This window comes from Rhinopithecus roxellana, chromosome 10 (assembly GCF_007565055.1).
Source record: "Rhinopithecus roxellana isolate Shanxi Qingling chromosome 10, ASM756505v1, whole genome shotgun sequence".
Taxonomy (NCBI): Eukaryota; Metazoa; Chordata; class Mammalia; order Primates; family Cercopithecidae; genus Rhinopithecus; species Rhinopithecus roxellana.
The window spans coordinates 30170094-30191388 of NC_044558.1; the positions used below are offsets into that span (position 1 = coordinate 30170094).

General features: G+C 39.4%; 1 long non-coding RNA gene across 1 annotated transcript; it reads left to right on the forward strand.

The window, feature by feature from the left end:
- Nucleotides 1–214: 214 nt before the first annotated feature.
- On the forward strand, nt 215–19655 carry LOC104678406. The gene is made up of 3 exons (XR_750179.2): nt 215–258; nt 3757–3827; nt 18554–19655. It is a non-coding gene; the product is annotated as an uncharacterized LOC104678406 (long non-coding RNA).
- The last annotated feature ends 1640 nt before the right edge of the window (nt 19656–21295 follow it).

Genomic DNA, 21295 nt, shown 5'->3' on the forward strand with positions numbered 1-21295 from the left:
TGAAGTAGTAAAGCTGAGATTTAAACCCAGCATTCTGAGCCTAAAGTTCTGCACTAGACCTTTACCCTTTCACTAAAGTATTCAAGCCCTATAAAAATGCTGTCAGTGCTTGGAAGGGCAATTTTGAAAGCTGGTCACTATGTCACAATTGTATATGTATATGTATATGTATATGTATATGTATATGTATATGTATATGTATATGTATATGTATATATATATTTGGCACTCCAGGAAGATGAAGGTGGGTTTATAGAAGTGTGTAAGAGTTAAAAACTGGGGAACGGAGATTACTAACACGCCGATTTCAAAGATGAATTTTCCAACTTAAATCTACTGAAGACTCTATCCTCTGGGGAAGGCATATTTAAATAAAACCAAGGAAGGTTTTTTTATAGCATGAAGTGATTCTTTTAAATGAAATTAAGTATATAACATGTTGGTCTTGTTCTTTAAGAATAATTTGTTTAAAATTGTCTATAATCAAGAATTTTATAAAACGATTGTATTGATTTTATAATTGACAGACTGGCGTTTACTTTAAAATGTGCCAGTGAGTAAACTGAGTCTTTACTGGCATTTACACGCTAAGTTAAACTGAAAACCAACTTGTTTTTTTCAGCTTGCTTTGCTGTGACTAAAGAGAACTTTTAAGGAAGCCTGTGTCCATAGATTGTCGTGATAGCTCGCAACCTTTACTTTCTTTAGATGTGTCAAGTAATTCTAGGGAGTAGACAGTAAATTGGCACATCTTTCCCTTAAGTAGGACTTGTTTGCCTTCAAAGAGGGGAGACATTGCCTCCTCCAAGTAATAGAGGAACAAGAAAACCTTTAAATATAGGTTTTCAGATGGAAAATGGCTGAAATGTTCTGTTTTAACATATGCCTTCTGGTATTTTTTATTTTCAAAATAAAAAAATGTGTTTTTCATTTTATTTGTGATAATTAACGCTCTTCATTTGTTTTCCTTTCGTGGTTTTTGACTTTTTCGTTTGATTGAAGAGCCTTTCTTTCAAGGGATTTGTCTGCTCCCTGGTGGTCAGATAAAAAATTGCACCTTCAAGTGTTCAAACGGTTTATTTTTTTTTTTCCCAGACAACCTTAAAAAAAATTATCTTTCAAATTGGCATCAGAAGTGTGTTACCTCACATTTTATCAGCAGATGGATCTTGCATTAAGTTAAATTATTGTTTCCTTAATCCAACTGATATTCCAAATGTTCCTTTTATTATAACATGTATACAAGGAAATTTCAATATGCTTACTTTCTAGTGTACTCAGCTGTAGTCTGGAAGGTCAGTTGTTAGCGAAAAAGAAGGAGGAAAGCAAGATTAAAAATTATTCCTGGAAATGTGAGAGCAAATGTGCTGGAGTGGAAAGATCAAAGTTTTCTTCTTCCTCTTTGTTTTTTTTCTTCACACACACACACAAACACCCCACCAGGAAAAAGATAAGTTTACCTAGAAACCTACTGCTTCAGTTCTCCTCTCTATTTTTCCCCTCCTGCCTTTTAATTAAGTCTCCAAGCCGATGAAAAATGTATGGACACCTGGCCTGGTGTGTATATCCCAGTACTTTGTGAGGACTAGGCAGGATGATTGCCTGTGTCCAGGAGTTCAAGACAAGCCTGGGCAACATAGTGAGACCCTGTTTCTACAAAGAAAAACTTTAAAATTAGCCAGGTGTGGTAGCCTGTGCCTATATACCCAGTTACTCAGGAGGCTGTAATTGTGTGGTGAAGGATGTATTAATTAATTTGTGGTAATTATTACACAATGTGTGTGTATCTCAAATTATCATGTTGTGTACATGAATATATACAATTTTCATCCGTCAGTTATACCTTAAAAAAGCTGAGAAGGAAAAGGTAAGGCATTTTAATGTAATCTGTCAAGACCGTTTTCCACTATGATTGGTTTTCCTTCAAACTTCCCCTTAGAATGGCCTTGGGCATTATGACTTTGGAACAAGAAGTTGTGTTGAAGATATTTCCATTTTAATTGTAATTTAGAAAAACAGTTTGAAAAATTTCAATAAAACAATAGAGAAATTATAGATTCTTGATGTAGATACATGTGAAGGATATTCTTTTGCCATCTTAAAATGTATTTACTAAAGAACCAAAACTCAAATTCAAATTAATGAAATATGAAAAGAAAAACCACAAGAATAAATGATAAAATCAATAGAAATCACTCTGATAAAAAGAAGTACATTGTAACAACCACAATGAAATCAGATCATATCCAAAAGAGTAACTCATAAGAGGAAAAGATAAGTTTGAATGGGAGTAATGAGTAGGCTCTTGGATTGACAGACAATGCAATCAAAAGGAAGAGTTGCACACCCAAGAAATACTGACTGAAGAAAACACACAAACTCGTAATACATCCCAACTACAGTGAGGACATCAATAACAAAGTGTTTTAAAAAATCATCATTTCCAAGAGAATTCATATTAAATTGATAATATTGTGCAAAATTGCCCTCAGAACCTATGACTCATATGAACAGAACTTAATATACCACACATGGTGGCTCACACCTGTAATCCCAGCACTTTGGGATGCCAAGGCAGGCAGATCCTTTGAGCCCAGGAGTTCGAGACCAGCCTGGACAACATGGTAAAACTCTGTTTCTACAAAAAATACAAAAATTAGTGGGGCATTGTAGTGCATGCCTGTAGTCCCAGCTACTTGGAGTGAGGGCCTGAGGTGCTAGCAACGCTTGAGCTTGGGAGGTCAAGGCTGCCCTGAGCTGTTGTCATGCCACTGCACTCCAGCCGGGCAACAGAGCAGGACTCTGTCTCAAAAACAAACAAAAAACTTGGCAGAGAGTTTCCCAAATTAACCACAATCCTAAAAATTTAATTTGATACCCCAAACAATAAGTAATGAAATTATAATAAATTCTTCTAAACTACCAAATTAAAAAAATTTTTGATCAATCTAGAGGAAAGACTGAATTATCTTTCTGTTCTCTCTACGGAAAATATTATAAAATCAATGTCATATCAAGAGGCAATTCAGAGTATACAGCAAAAATACGTATGTTAGAAAAAAGTATTATGGCGTTTTTAAGGTCGTTAGTAAGTGCCATTGTGCGGTATTTCTGGATTTTTTTATTTGTCAACTTCTGAAAATTTCAAATTTCTTGTGATTTCTCTTCTCATTCTAAATAAATACATTTACATCTTCATAATTTTTCTTAAAAAACTTATTTTCTGCCTCTCTCCAAATAAGCTTCATGCCCCCCAAAACCAAAATCTATTCCTATACACACCTCCACTGTAACTCTTAGCAATTGTGAGTCCCTTCTCAATACTTACAAAGCATGGTCACAGACATACACATTTACACACACACACACTGTCAGTTGTGATTCAATCTCATCTAAGAATAAAGCCTGCATAATGGCTTTGCATTTGATTAACTAAAAGGCCACTCTCTTAACATTCCATCTCCAGGGTGAATTAATGTCTGTATCTCTAATGTAAGAGACCTGCTTACACCTTTTAAACTTGCTACTCTTCAAGTCTTTCCCACAACCATTCTGGAAAGGGGGAAAAAAAAACACCAAAAAGCAAAATCTAAACAACCTAATAGCCTCAGTTTCATCTAAGACCCCTCTCCCCAGTTTTCATTCAATTTACACTGCTTCCTGGGCTGCACTGAAATGAGATGTTAGTATTTCTCAAGATGTAAGTATTTCTTGTTAAAAATAATCATCATCATCATCATCATCATCATCATCCAGGTGCTGTTAGTACCAGGGACACTGGACAAGAAAGATAAGCAAGCCACTGCTCTCTGATTTCTACATAACAGGTTTGTATTTTGTGACAAAGGTAGCCTGTATTATTTTCTGTGCCCAGAAATTTCTAATGGGAATATGTATGATAATGACATCTTTCATACTGTGATGTTGAAACTATCTCCACGGAGTTGACAAGAATTGCATGTCGAGCTCTGGACAGAAATATACTTATAATTAAGCATTAATCAGGCTGCACTCTGGCCCACTTCCTTGTTGTTAAAAGTCGTGTAACACTATATATTGGCCATTTGCATGCTCATTGTTCCATAGATAGAATTTCTGACATTAGGGTCATTGGCTGTTTAAGAATTGATTTGCATGCCCACTGCCCCCATAGGGAGGATGTCTGACATGAGGGTCATAGACTGTTTAAGAAATAATTTGCATCCCCATTGTTCCTACAGACAGGATCTCTGTCATTAGAGTCATAAGGCTTTTGTTTAAGACTTTTGTTAAATTTTGTAAAATTTCTCATTTCTTGTGATTTCTATTCTTATTCTAAATAATTTATATCTTTGCAATCTTTCTTTAAGACTTTACTTCTGCTTCACTCAAGATTGTTTTTCAGACCCCGAATTCCAGCCACCAGTTTGAAGACCCCCACAGAAGAATGAGATCAGCAGAAGAATACACCTCATTCATCTATCTCCCTGTCCCATGACTTCACTGTGCACTCTGGAACCAATCAACAATCTCCACACTTCAGTTCACTCCAAAACCCTTAAAAATGTTATCTTCAAACTCTTCAGGGAGATGGATTTGAGGCTCCCTACCATCTCCTTGTTCAGTGACCCTGCAATTAAATCTCTTTCTCTGCTGCAACTCAGTATCTTGGTGTATTGACTTGCTGTATGCATCAGGCAATGAGCCTATTACAGCTAGAGTAGTCTATCCAATATGAAACAGGAAATAAAATTCTGTTAATGCCATGTTGAGTATTATCCTGGCCTTAAAAGTATATTTGAAACGAGAATTGTAAATCCAAAAGTTTGTTTAAGTACAATAGGCAAATTTTATTGGAATCTATAAATATGACGGACCTCTATTTATTGGCCTGTCCAGTTTCTTTAGAAGGTTGGAAAAAGTAAATCTTTCCCTTAGAGTTTTGTATGCTCCTCTTGGTCCTGAATTAGGTATTTATCTAAATAGTATAGAATTCGCATTTGTAATTCAGAAGGTAAAGAAGAGTATTAAGGGGGCTTGGTTTAGTTTTAGACCTAGGAAACACTGCAAGCACTTCGATGTGCTGGATGTCCTGCAGTTGGTGGCTTGTGTTGATACTGGCAATGAACCATATTATTGACTAGTTTTTCTTTGTATAGGCAATGAGAAGGATTAGCATATTGGCTTAATCAATTTTTAATGAAGGAGATATATACTAATGACCAAATATTTGATACTGCTGTTGCAGAAGAGCAAAATTTAAATTTTTGAAAGGACAGCATTATTAGGAGAACTACTTTGAGAATTGGATTTTCTAAGTAATCCTTTGTTCCCATCTTCTAATTGTCCCATGGCTTTCTTCTTTCGTCTAGGATATGGATGAATAATTAAATGAAGAAATATTTCAGATTCTTGTGCATATGGATTTTATACATAGCATTCAAGCACTGCTGATTTATCATGAATCGATTGTACTTTACTTGTGAGCTCAGTCTTTGATCATTTGCTCTTTTGGCTAACTAGCAAGATTAAGTGATTTGTCCTAAATCATGCTGTAAGAATTAAGACTTCATTAATAATGCACTAAGAATTATATACATGCTACAGAAAGCAATCTAAGAGATTCTGTATTTGTCAAGACTCCTGACTGCATGTGACTTAACATGAATCAGTTTATTGGCCCCCTAATGACTACACTGTGGGAATGGTAGAGTGGAGAGATATAGAGATTCTCTTTCTCCACATAAACCAAAGAAATGTAGAATTTAAGACTTTGTGTTTCTAACACTGTAGGAGAGAACCGTTCATTCAGAGCTCTTAATATTTTATGAACTAGAGATTAATTTAGTAAAAATGACTAGGTCATCAATGTCATATTTGTTTGAATTGTAAAAAGATGCCTCCAGGCAGAAGGATTGAAAAACAAAACAAGAGGGCGGAGCAAGATGGCCGAATAGGAACAGCTCTAGTCTCCAACTCCCAGTGGGAGCGACAAAGAAGACCGGTGATTTCTGCATTTTCAACTGAGGTACTGGGGTCATCTCACTGGGGAGTGCTGGACAATTGGTGCTGGTCAGCTGCTGCAGCCTGACCAGCAAGAGCTGAAGCAGGGTGAGGCATTGCCTCACCTGGGAAGCGCAAGGGGGAAGGGAATCCTTTTTTCTAGCCAGGGGAACCGAGACACACAACACCTGGAAAATCGGGTAATTCCCACCCCAATACTGCACTTTAAGCAAACGGGCACACCAGGAGATTATACCCACACCCGGATGGGAGGGTCCCACGCCCAGGGAGCCTCCCTCATTGCTAGCACAGCAGTCTGTGATCTAACCGCAAGGCAGCAGCGAGGCTGGGGGAGGGGCGCCCGCCATTGCTGAGGCTTAAGTAGGTAAACAAAGCCGCTGGGAAGCTCGAACTGGGTGGAGCTCACAGCAGCTCAAGGAAACCTGCCTGTCTCTGTAGACTCCACCTCTGGGGACAGGGCACAGCTAAACAACAAAAGGGGAAGCAGCAGAGGCCTGTGCAGACGCGAATGACTCTGTCTGACAGCTTTGAAGAGAGCAGTGGATCTCCCAACATGGAGGTTGAGATCTGAGAACGGACAGACTGCCTGCTCAAGTGGGTCCCTGACCACTCAGTAGCCTAACTGGGAGACATCCCCCACTAGGGGCAGTCTGACACGCCACACCTCACAGGGTGGAGTACACCCCTGAGAGGAAGCTTCCAAAGTAAGAATCAAACAGGTACACTCGCTGTACAGCAATATTCTATCTTCTGCAACCTCTGCTGCTGATACCCAGGCAAACAGGGTCTGGAGTGGACCTCAAGCAATCTCCAACAGACCTACAGCTGAGGGTCCTGACTATTAGAAGGAAAACTATCAAACAGGAAGAACACCTATACCAAAACCCCATCAGTACGTCACCATCATCAAAGACCAGAGGCAGATAAAACCAAGAAGACGGGGAAGAAGCAGGGCAGAAAAGCTGGAAATTCAAGAAATAAGAGCGCATCTCCCCCTGCAAAGGAGCGCAGCTCATCACCAGCAACGGATCAAAGCTGGTCAGAGAATGACTTTGATGAAATGAGAGAAGGCTTCAGTCCATCAAACTTCTCAGAGCTAAAGGAGGAATTACGTACTCAGCACAAAGAAACTAAAAATTTTGAAAAAAGAGTGGAAGAATTGATAGCTAGAATAATTAATGAAGAGAAGGTCATAAATGAAATGACAGAGATGAAAACCATGACACGAGAAATACGAGACAAATGCACAAGCTTCAGTAACCGACTCGATCAACTGGAAGAAAGAGTATCAGCGACTGAGGATCAAATGAATGAACTGAAGCAAGAAGAGAAACCAAAAGAAAAAAGAAGAAAAAGAAATGAACAAAGCCTGCAAGAAGTATGGGATTATGTAAAAAGACCAAATCTACGTCCGATTGGGGTGCCTGAAAGTGAGGGGGAAAATGGAACCAAGTTGGAAAACACTCTTCAGGATATCATCCAGGAGAACTTCCCCAACCTAGTAGGGCAGGCCAACATTCAAATTCAGGAAATACATAGAACGCCACAAAGATACTCCTCGAGAAGAGCAACTCCAAGACACATAATTGCCAGATTCACCAAAGTTGAAATGAAGGAAAAAATCTTAAGGACGGCCAGAGAGAAAGGTCGGGTTACCCACAAAGGGAAGCCCATCAGACTAACAGCAGACCTCTCGGCAGAAACTCTCCAAGCCAGAAGAGAGTGGGGGCCAATATTCAACATTCTTAAAGAAAAGAATTTTAAACCCAGAATTTCATATCCAGCCAAACTAAGTTTCATAAGTGAAGGAGAAATAAAATACTTTACAGATAAGCAAATGCTTAGAGATTTTGTCACCACCAGGCCTGCCTTACAAGAGACCCTGAAGGAAGCCCTAAACATGGAAAGGAACAACTGGTACCAGCCATTGCAAAAACATGCCAAAATGTAAAGACCATCGAGCCTAGGAAGAAACTGCATCAACTAACGAGCAAAATAACCAGATAATATCATAATGGCAGGATCAAGTTCACACATAACAATATTAACCTTAAATGTAAATGGACTAAATGCTCCAATTAAAAGACACAGACTGGCAAACTGCATAAAGATTCAAGACCCATCAGTCTGCTGTATTCAGGAGACCCATCTCACATGCAGAGACATACATAGGCTCAAAATAAAGGGATGGAGGAAGATCTACCAAGCAAATGGAGAACAAAAAAAAGCAGGGGTTGCAATCCTAATCTCTGATAAAATAAACTTTAAACCATCAAAAATCAAAAGAGACAAAGAAGGCCATTACATAATGGTAAAGGGATCAATTCAACAGGAAGAGCTAACTATCCTAAATATATATGCACCCAATACAGGAGCACCCAAATTCATAAAGCAAGTCCTTAGAGACTTACAAAGAGACTTAGACTCCCATACAATAATAATGGGAGACTTCAACACTCCACTGTCAACATTAGACAGATCAATGAGACAGAAAGTTAACAAGAATATCCAGCAATTGAACTCATCTCTGCACCAAGCAGACCTAATAGACATCTATAGAACTCTCCACCCCAAATCAACAGAATATACATTCTTCTCAGCACCACATCACACTTATTCCAAAATTGACCACATTATTGGAAGTAAAGCAGTCCTTAGCAAATGTAAAAGAACAGAAATTACAACAAACTGTCTCTCAGACCACAGTGCAATCAAACTACAACTCAGGACTAAGAAACTCAATCAAAACCGCTCAACTACATGGAAACTGAACAACCTGCTCCTGAATGACTACTGGGTACATAACGAAATGAAGGCAGAAATAAAGATGTTCTTTGAAACCAATGAGAACAAAGATACAACATACCAGAATCTCTGGGACACATTTAAAGCAGTGTGTAGAGGGAAATTTATAGCACTGAATGCCCACAAGAGAAAGCTGGAAAGATCTAAAATTGACACTCTAACATCACAATGAAAAGAACTGGAGAAGCAAGAGCAAACACATTCAAAAGCTAGCAGAAGGCAAGAAATAACTAAGATCAGAGCAGAACTGAAGGAGATAGAGACACAAAAAACCCTCCAAGAAATCCATGAATCCAGGAGTTGGTTTTTTGAAAAAAAAAAAAAACAAAATTGACAGACCGCTAGCAAGACTAATAAAGAAGAAAAGAGAGAAGAATCAAATAGACACAATAAAAAATGATAAAGGGGATATCACCACGGACCCCACAGAAATACAAACTACCATCAGAGAATACTATAAACACCTCTATGCAAATCAACTAGAAAATCTAGAAGAAATGGATAATTTCCTGGACACTTACACTCTCCCAAGACTAAACCAGGAAGAAGTTGAATCCCTAAATAGACCAATAGCAGGCTCTGAAATTGAGGCAATAATTAATAGCCTACCAACCAAAAAAAGTCCAGGACCAGATGGATTCACAGCTGAATTCTACCAGAGGTACAAGGAGGAGCTGGTACCATTCCTTCTGAAACTATTCCAATCAATAGAACAAGAGGGAATCCTCCCTAACTCATTTTATGAGGCCAACATCACCCTGATACCAAAGCCTGGCAGAGACACAACAAAAAAAGAAAATTTTAGACCAATATCCCTGATGAACATCGATGCAAAAATCCTCAATAAAACACTGGCAAACCGGATTCAGCAGCACATCAAAAAGCTTATCCACCATGATCAAGTGGGCTTCATCCCTGGGATCCAAGGCTGGTTCAACATTCACAAATCAATAAACGTAATCCAGCATATAAACAGAACCAAAGACAAGAACCACATGATTATCTCAATAGATGCAGAAAAGGCTTTTGACAAAATTCAACAGCCCTTCATGCTAAAAACACTCAATAAATTCGGTATTGATGGAATGTACTTCAAAATAATAAGAGCTATTTATGACAAACCCACAGCCAATATCATACTGAATGGGCAAAAACTGGAAAAATTCCCTTTGAAAACTGGCACAAGACAGGGATGCCCTCTCTCACCACTCCTATTCAACATAGTGTTGGAAGTTCTGGCTAGGGCAATCAGGCAAGAGAAAGAAATCAAGGGTATCCAGTTAGGAAAAGAAGAAGTCAAATTGTCCCTGTTTGCAGATGACATGATTGTATATTTAGAAAACCCCACCGTCTCAGCCCAAAATCTCCTTAAGCTGATAAGCAACTTCAGCAAAGTCTCAGGATACAAAATTAATGTGCAAAAATCACAAGCATTCTTATACACCAGTAACAGACAAGCAGAGAGCCAAATCAGGAATGAACTTCCATTCACAATTGCTTCAAAGAGAATAAAATACCTAGGAATCCAACTTACAAGGGATGCAAAGGACCTCTTCAAGGAGAGCTACAAACCACTGCTCAGTGAAATAAAAGAGGACACTAACAAATGGAAGAACATACCATGCTCATGGATAGGAAGAATCATTATTGTGAAAATGGCCATACTCCCCAAGGTTATTTATAGATTCAATGCCATCCCCATCAAGCTACCAATGAGTTTCTTCACAGAATTGGAAAAAATGGCTTTAAAGTTCATATGGAACCAAAAAAGAGCCCGCATTGCCAAGACAATCTTAAGTCATAAGAACAAAGCTGGAGACGTCACGCTACCTGACTTCAAACTATACTACAAGGCTACAGTAACCAAAACAGCATGGTACTGGTACCAAAACAGAGATGTAGACCAATGGAACAGAACAGAGTCCTCAGAAATAATACCACACATCTACAGCCATCTGATCTTTGACAAACCTGAGAGAAACAAGAAATGGGGAAAGGATTCCCTATTTAATAAATGGTACTGAGAAAATTGGCTAGCCATAAGTAGAAAGCTGAAACTGGATCCTTTCCTTACTCCTTATATGAAGATTAATTCAAGATCGATTAGAGACTTAAATATTAGACCTAATACCATAAAAACCCTAGAAGAAAACCTAGGTAGTACCATTCAGGACATAGGCATGGGCAAGGACTTCATGTCTAAAACACCAAAAGCAACGGCAGCAAAAGCAAAAATTGACAAATGGGATCTAATTAAAGTAAAGAGCTTCTGCACAGCAAAAGAAACTACCATCAGAGTGAACAGGCAACCTACAGAATGGGAGAAAATTTTTGAAATCTACTCATCTGACAAAGGGCTAATATCCAGAATCTACAAAGAACTCAAACAAATTTACAAGAAAAAAACAAACAACCCCATCAAAAAGTGGGCAAAGGATATGAACAGACATTTCTCAAAAGAAGACATTCATACAGCCAACAGACACATGAAAAAATGCTCATCACTGGCCATCAGAGAGATGCAAATCAAAACCACAATGAGATACCATCTCACACCAGTTAGAATGGCAATCATTAAGAAGTCAGAAAACAACAGGTGCTGGAGAGGATGTGGAGAAATAGGAACACTTTTACACTGTTGGTGGGATTGTAAACTAGTTCAACCATTATGGAAAACAGTATGGCGATTCCTCAAGGATCTAGAACTAGATGTACCATATGACCCAGCCATCCCACTACTGGGTATATACCCAAAGGATTATAAATCATGCTGCTATGAAGACACTTGCGCACGTATGTTTATTGCAGCACTATTCACAATAGCAAAGACTTGGAATCAACCCAAATGTCCATCTGTGACAGACTGGATTAAGAAAATGTGACACATATACACCATGGAAAATTATGCAGCCATAAAAAAGGATGAGTTTGCATCCTTTGTAGGGACATGGATGCAGCTGGAAACCATCATTCTTAGCAACCTATCACAAGAACAGAAAACCAAACACTGCATGTTCTCACTCACAGGTGGGAACTGAACAATGACATCACTTGGACTCGGGAAGGGGAACATCACACATCGGGGCCTATCATGGGGAGGGGGGAGGGGGGAGGGATTGCATTGGGAGTTATACCTGATATGAATGATGAATTGATGGGTGCTGACGAGTTGATGGATGCAGCACACCAACATGGCACAAGTATACATATGTAACAAACCTGCACATTATGCACATGTACCCTAGAACTTAAAGTATAATTAAAAAAAAAAAAAAAAGAAAAGCAAAACAAAACAAAAAAAACACACTCTCTAGGCAGATGAATTACAAAAGACAAAAGGCATCTCTTTGGGTAAATAAACAATGAAAATCTAAAAAACAAAACACTCTTTTAAAACGATAAACAACCCAAGCCTAACAAACCAGCCTCCCGTTTCCCCTCTTGGCTGGATGCCTTTGTGAAAAAAGTACGATCTGCAAAATCATACAATTGATTTTAGAGAGTTCATCGGATTTTTCTGATTCTTGAATAAAGTATTACACTGGACTCTTTTTTTGATGTTGGAGGGCAGTATCTGCCAGGCTCACAATGAAGTCATTAATTTTATTATTACATCTCTCGCACCACCACTTCCCACCCTGGCAACTATAGTGTACCACGTGACCACAAATTCTTGGTCACAGTGGATTGGACACCAGATCTAAGTTGGGCCAATCAGAATTACTTCCAGGCAATTTGCGGTTGTCACTAAAAGAAACTGTAATCCTCCTTAGAGGTGACGCAGTGTGGGCAGCTTCCATGCACAACATGCAACATTAAAAAACCCAGTAAAGGGGCGGAGCAAGATGGCCGAATAGGAACAGCTCCAGTCTCCAACTCCCAGCGCAAGCGACACAGAAGACCGGTGATTTCTGCATTTTCAACTGAGACTCCTCCTCTGGGGACAGCGCACAGCTGAAGACCAACAGGGGAAACAGCGGGGGCCGGTGCAGACGCGAACGACTCTGTCTGACAGCTTTGGGGAGAGCTGTGGATCTCCCAACTCGGAGGTTGAGATCTGAGAACGGACAGACTGCCTGCTCAGGTGTGTCCCTGACCCCTGAGTAGCCTAGCTGGGAGAAATCCCCCACTAGGGGCAGTCTGACACCCCACACCTCACAGGGTGGAGTACACCCCTGAGAGGAAACTTCCAAAGGAAGAATCAGACAGGTACACTCGCTGTTCAGCAATATTCTATCTTCGGCAACCTCTGCTGCTGATACCCAGGCAAACAGGGTCTGGAGTGGAACTCAAGCAATCTCCAACAGACCAACAGACAGTCCTTCTGACTGTCAGAAGGAAAACTATCAAACAGGAAGGACACCTATACCAAAACCCCATCAGTACGTCACCACCATCAAAGACCAGAGACAGATAAAACCACAAAGATGGGGAAGAAGCAGGGCAGAAAAGCTGGAAATTCAAAAAATAAGAGCGCATCTCCCCCTGCAAAGGAGCGCAGCCCATCGCCAGCAACGGATCAAAGCTGGTCAGAGAATGACTTGGACGAGAGGAGAGAAGAAGGCTTCAGTCCATCAAACTTCTCAGAGCTAAAGGAGGAATTACGTACCCAGTGCAAAGAAACTAAAAATCTTGAAAAAAGAGTGGAAGAATTGACAGGTAGACTAATTAATGAAGAGAAGATCATAAACGAAATGACAGAGATGAAAACCATGACACGAGAAATACGTGACAAATGCACAAGCTTCAGTAACCGACTCGATCAACTGGAAGAAAGAGTATCAGCGATTGAAGATCAAATGAATGAAATGAAGCGAGAAGAGAAACCAAAAGAAAAAAGAAGGAAAAGAAATGAGCAAAGCCTGCAAGAAGTATGGGATTACGTAAAAAGACCAAATCTACGTCTGATTGGGGTGCCTGAAAGTGAGGGGGAAAATGGAACCAAGTTGGAAAACACTCTTCAGGATATCATCCAGGAGAACTTCCCCAACCTAGTAGGGCAGGCCAACATTCAAATTCAGGAAATACAGAGAACGCCACAAAGATACTCCTCCAGAAGAGCAACTCCAAGACACATAATTGCCAGATTCACCAAAGTTGAAATGAAGGAAAAAATCTTAAGGGCAGCCAGAGAGAAAGGTCGGGTTACCCACAAAGGGAAGCCCATCAGACTAACAGCTGATCTCTCGGCAGAAACTCTACAAGCCAGAAGAGAGTGGGCGCCAATATTCAACGTTCTTAAAGAAAAGAATTTTAAACCCAGAATTTCATATCCAGCCAAACTAAGTTTCATCAGTGAAGGAGAAATAAAATCCTTTACAGATAAGCAAATGCTTAGAGATTTTGTCACCACCAGGCCTGCCTTACAAGAGACCCTGAAGGAAGCCCTAAACATGGAAAGGAACAACCGGTACCAGCCATTGCAAAAACATGCCAAAATGTAAAGACCATCGAGCCTAGGAAGAAACTGCATCAACTAACGAGCAAAATAACCAGATAATATCATAATGGCAGGATCAAGTTCACACATAACAATATTAACCTTAAATGTTAATGGACTAAATGCTCCAATCAAAACACACAGACTGGCAAACTGGATAAAGAGTCAAGACCCATCAGTCTGCTGTATTCAGGAGACCCATCTCACATGCAGAGACATACATAGGCTCAAAATAAAGGGATGGAGGAAGATCTACCAAGCAAATGGAGAACAAAAAAAAGCAGGGGTTGCAATCCTTGTCTCTGATAAAACAGACTTTAAACCATCAAACATCAACAGAGACAAAGAAGGCCATTACATAATGGTAAAGGGATCAATTCAACAGGAAGAGCTAACTCTCCTAAATATATATGCACCCAATACAGGAGCACCCAGATTCATAAAGCAAGTCCTTAGAGACTTACAAAGAGACTTAGACTCCCATACAATAATAATGGGAGACTTCAACACTCCGCTGTCAACATTAGACAGATCAATGAGACAGAAAGTTAACAAGGATATCCAGGAATTGAATTCATCACTGCACCAAGCGGACCTAATAGACATCTATAGAACTCTCCACCCCAAATCAACAGAATATACATTCTTCTTAGCACCAAATCAGACTTATTCCAAAATTGACCACATAATTGGAAGTAAAGCACTCCTCAGCAAATGTAAAACAACAGAAATTATAACAAACTGTCTCTCAGACCACAGTGCAATCAAACTAGAACTCAGGACTAAGAAACTCAATCAAAACCGCTCAACTACATGGAAACTGAACAACCTGCTCCTGAATGACTACTGGGTACATAACGAAATGAAAGCGGAAATAAAGATGTTCTTTGAAACCAATGAGAACAAAGATACAACATACCAGAATCTCTGGGACACATTTAAAGCAGTGTGTAGAGGGAAATTTATAGCACTAAATGCCCACAAGAGAAAGCAGGAAAGATCTAAAATTGACACTCTAACATCACAATTAAAAGAACTAGAGAGGCAAGAGCAAACACATTCAAAAGCTAGCAGAAGGCAAGAAATAACTAAGATCAGAGCCGAACTGAAGGAGATAGAGACACAAAAAACCCTCCAAAAAATCAATGAATCCAGGAGTTGGTTTTTTGAAAAGATCAACAAAATTGACAGACCGCTAGCAAGGCTAATAAAGAAGAAAAGAGAGAGGAATCAAATAGATGCAATAAAAAATGATAAAGGGGATATCACCACTGACCCCACAGAAATACAAACTACCATCAGAGAATACTATAAATGCCTCTACGCAAATCAACTAGAAAATCTAGAAGAAATGGATAATTTCCTGGACACTTACACTCTCCCAAGGCTAAACCAGGAAGAAGTTGAATCCCTGAATAGACCAATAGCAGGCTCTGAAATTGAGGCAACAATTAATAGCCTACCAACCAAAAAAAGTCCAGGACCAGATGGATTCACAGCTGAATTCTACCAGAGGTACAAGGAGGAGCTGGTACCATTCCTTCTGAAACTATTCCAATCAATAGAACAAGAGGGAATCCTCCCTAACTCATTTTATGAGGCCAACATCATCCTGATACCAAAGCCTGGCAGAGACACAACAAAAAAAGAGAATTTTAGACCAATATCCCTGATGAACATTGATGCAAAAATTCTCAATAAAATACTGGCAAACCGGATTCAGCAGCACATCAAAAAGCTTATCCACCATGATCAAGTGGGCTTCATCCCTGGGATGCAAGGCTGGTTCAACATTCGCAAATCAATAAACGTAATCCAGCATATAAACAGAACCAAAGACAAGAACCACATGATTGTCTCAATAGATGCAGAAAAGGCTTTTGACAAAATTCAACAGCCCTTCATGCTAAAAACACTCAATAAATTCGGTATTGATGGAACGTACCTCAAAATAATAAGAGCTATTTATGACAAACCCACAGCTAATATCATACTGAATGGGCAAAAACTGGAAAAATTCCCTTTGAAAACTGGCACAAGACAGGGATGCCCTCTCTCACCACTCCTATTCAACATAGTGTTGGAAGTTCTGGCTAGGGCAATCAGGCAAGAGAAAGAAATCAAGGGTATCCAGTTAGGAAAAGAAGAAGTCAAATTGTCCCTGTTTGCAGATGACATGATTGTATATTTAGAAAACCCCACCGTCTCAGCCCAAAATCTCCTTAAGCTGATAAGCAACTTCAGCAAAGTCTCAGGATACAAAATTAATGTGCAAAAATCACAAGCATTCTTATACACCAGTAACAGACAAGCAGAGAGCCAAATCAGGAATGAACTTCCATTCACAATTGCTTCAAAGAGAATAAAATACCTAGGAATCCAGCTTACAAGGGATGTAAAGGACCTCTTCAAGGAGAACTACAAACCACTGCTCAGTGAAATCAAAGAGGACACAAACAAATGGAAGAACATACCATGCTCATGGATAGGAAGAATCAATATCGTGAAAATGGCCATACTGCCCAAGGTTATTTATAGATTCAATGCCATCCCCATCAAGCTACCAATGAGTTTCTTCACAGAATTGGAAAAAACTGCTTTAAAGTTCATATGGAACCAAAAAAGAGCCCGCATTGCCAAGACAATCCTAAGTCAAAAGGACAAAGCTGGAGGCGTCATGCTACCTGACTTCAAACTATACTACAAGGCTACAGTAACCAAAACAGCATGGTACTGGTACCAAAACAGAGCTATAGACCAATGGAACAGAACAGAGTCCTCAGAAATAATACCGCACATCTACAGCCATCTGATCTTTGACAAACCTGAGAGAAACAAGAAAGGGGAAAGGATTCCCTATTTAATAAATGGTGCTGGGAAAATTGGCTAGCCATAAGTAGAAAGCTGAAACTGGATCCTTTCCTTACCCCTTATACGAAGATTAATTCAAGATGGATTAGAGACTTAAATGTTAGACCTAATACCATAAAAACCCTAGAAGAAAATCTAGGTAGTACCATTCAGGACATAGGCATGGGCAAGGACTTCATGTCTAAAACACCAAAAGCAACGGCAGCAAAAGCAAAAATTGACAAATGGGATCTAATTAAACTACAGAGCTTTTGCACAGCAAAAGAAACTACCATCAGAGTGAACAGGCAACCTACAGAATGGTAGAAAATTTTTGCAACCTACTCATCTGACAAAGGGCTAATATCCAGAATCTACAAAGAACTCAAACAAATATACGAGAAAAAAACAAACAACCCCATCAAAAAGTGGGGAAAGGATATGAACAGACATTTCTCAAAAGAAGACATTCATACAGCCAACAGACACATGAAAAAATGCTCATCATCACTCGGCATCAGAGAAATGCAAATCAAAACCACAATGAGATACCATCTCACACCAGTTAGAATGGCAATCATTAAGAAGTCAGGAAACAACAGGTGTTGGAGAGGATGTGGAGAAATAGGAACACTTTTACACTGTTGGTGGGATTGTAAACTAGTTCAACCATTATGGAAAACAGTATGGCAATTCCTCAAGGATCTAGAACTAGATGTACCATATGACCCAGCCATCCCACTACTGGGTATATACCCAAAGGATTATAAATTATTCTACTACAAAGACACATGTACACGTATGTTTATTGCGGCACTATTCACAATAGCAAAGACTTGGAATCAACCCAAATGTCCATCGGTGACAGACTGGATTAAGAAAATGTGGCACATATACACCATGGAATACTATGCAGCCATAAAAAAGGATGAGTTTGCATCCTTTGTAGGGACATGGATGCAGCTGAAAACCATCATTCTCAGCAAACTATCACAAGAACAGAAAACCAAACACCACATGTTCTCACTCATAGGTGGGAACTGAACAATGAGATCACTTGGACTCGGGAAGGGGAACATCACACACTGGGGCCTATCATGGGGAGGGGGGAGGGGGGAGGAGGGAGGGATTGCATTGGGGAGTTATACATGATATAAATGATGAATTGATGGGTGCTGACGAGTTGATGGGTGCAGCACACCAACATGGCATAAGTATACATATGTAACAAACCTGCACGTTATGCACATGTACCCTAGAACTTAAAGTATAATAAAAAAAAAAAAAAAAAAAAAAAAAACCCAGTATAGGCAAAGAAAGAATGAAGCAGACAGAGGGAAGGGTGGAGAGGAGCTACATAGGGTGGAGATGACCCTCTGCTCTTCTGAAGGCCTTTGGGGTCTGATACATACCCCTGTGTCCCAATTATAAATTCTTCTTTTCCTCTTTACCTAGGTTAAAATGTGGCATTCATAATTCCCATTTCAGAAAGACTGAAAGCCAGACTTTATTCTGTTAGATTCCAAGATATCAAGGAAGAGGAAAAGGGAAGAGCGCCAGACACTATTAAACCACAGCTATCACTGCCATTTGAAACTTCCCACCAAACAACTTCCCTATTCTGATTTACTTTCAACTCCCAGGGTGAGTTAGTATTAGGAGGAAGTACCTATCATCCATGATAATCCACCAGCCCTGGGGATTTAGAAGGGAAAGGTTGAAGGTCTCAGTGCTTGAGGATTGGCTGAGCAGGGCTCCAGCTCACCTTAATCTCACTCCTGTGAATACCTGCACTAGGGGCCTGAGCATTCTTGTAGATCTCTGCAGAGGAGGCTGCCCTTAAGTATTATTAAGTGTGAAAGCAGCAAGAAAGAGCAGAATTAAACTGCTTTTCTCTAATGTATCCTTTTACAGCCCAGTGTGTTTTGCCCTAGGCTAGCCTTTTCTTCTCCTTTCACCCTCCACATGCCAGTCTAAGACAGCCTTTCTTCTCACAGGAATTATTGTGTTATTATTTCTTAAATTTTTTTTTCTTTTCGATGGCTTTTCTAGAGGAAACCTAACAGTGTGGGTTTATCAACAATTTTGGCAAGACTCTGAAGTCTACTGAACAGATTTTTGAATAAAAATTATGAACAAAGAAAGTCTAGTAAATTTGCTAATAGAAAAACTGACTATGCCTTGTAGGAAATTTTGTGTGTGTGTGACATTCCATTGTCTACCTGCCAGAGAAGAAAACAATTGGGACCTGTTACTCAAATTGTTCAATTTTAAAGCAGGTCCATTGTTATGATTGGACTTTATTCACATATAAGCACTTGCACAATGATGACATAAAGTGAGGATATAGTAGAATGATTACATGTAATGGGTGTACTGAAGAGTCTCTACACCTTGGGGTATAAACAATGTTTTGGGGTTTTTTTGTTTATTTGTTTTTCTCCCATCATTTTCAGCAGTGTTTTCTTGCATTTCTCCTTGCAAGCCTTTTAAACAATATCATCCACAATTTTCTGGTTGCTTATGATTATCAAAATTAAAACCAGTTCCATTTTTTAACACTGCAACATTTTTATATTTGATCTAAAGTTCTTCTTACCCCAAACATACTTAGTCAGTCCTGCTCAGTGTTGCCCATAGAATGTTTTTGGTCTATGAATGATTTGCTAGTGGTCAGAGGCAAATTAAGTATTTAGATATATGTATATTAATTTGACTTTTATGTAACATCCAATCCCATATAAGCACCTTCTTAAACTCCGAGGCCCTATCACATGGACCCAGTGGCACTGCTGAGGCTCTCTTCCATACATCCTGATAATCACAGGAAATTGGGATGTAGTGGAGATTCGTTTCCATCATCTTCTCAAGCACCACATTTCCTTCAAGCTCTGTTGGTACAGAACCTGCAGAAATCTTCCCTAACATAGTGTCTTGCTCATATGTGCCCCCACACCTCGAAGTGCAGATCTCAAAGCTCTCTGAAAAGCCCTCATGACATTCAGCTACAGAAACAATAGCACCCTTGAAGAACTCAAGATTACTGCCACTCAGCTTCATCTACCTGGGGAGTCAGTTTCCAGAGATGTTTCCTTATAATCACCTCTTGTCCTGGTTTATTTTTGTTGCTATAAGTGAGTGAATACCTGCTACATCTGGTGAGGGCCTTATTGCTGATGGGGACTCCCTTTAGAGTCTCCGGGTCTTCAATGTAGGGCATCATATGGTGATGAGCATATGAGGGAGAAGCAAAGCGGCTTTGATAATAGACTCAGCTACATGTCAAACCATTAATCCATTGACCCACTCATTTATTAATTCATGAATGGATTACCCCATTTGCAAAAGCAGAGTCCACGACCCAATCATCTCTTAAAGGCCTTGCCTCTTAATACTGTCACATTAGGGATAAGTTTCAACATGAGTTTTGGAGGAGACAAATATTCAAACCATAGCACCCCTATATTTTTTAAAATCACATATATATTTTTTCTTTTTTTTTCATAGTTTTATGAGGTACATGAGAAATTTGTTACATGTATCTAATGAATACTGATCAAGTCAGGGTATTCAGGGTGCCCATCACCTGAGTACAATACATTTTTGGTTAGTATGATCATTCTACTGTGCTATCACACATTGAATTTATTTCATCTTACCATATTTTTGTACCATTCAACCTACATCTCTTCATCCTACCCCCACCCACCCCAACCCTTCCTAGTCTCTGTTATCTATTTTTCTACTCTCTCTCTCCATGTGTTCAAATTATTTAGCTCCCACATATAAGTGAGAACATACAATTTTTGTGTTTGTGTGTCTGGCTTATTTTACTTAACATAATGTTCTTGAAGCTCATCCATGTTACCACATTTTTTATGGCTGAATAGTATTCCATTTATTATATACATCACATTTTCTTTATCCATTTATTTGCTGATGGTTGATTCAATATCTTTGCTATTGTGAGTAGTGCTGCAATAAACATGCAAGTGGAGGTATCCCTTTGATATATTGATTTATTTCCATTTCGGTAGCCACCCAGTAGTGGAATTGCTGGGTCAAATGGTAATTCTAGGCCCGGCACAGTGGCTCATGTCTATAATCCCAGTGCTTTTGGAGGCCGAGGAGGGTGGATCATTTGAGTTCAGGAGTTGGAGACCAGCCTGGCCAACATGGTGAAACCCTGTTTCTACT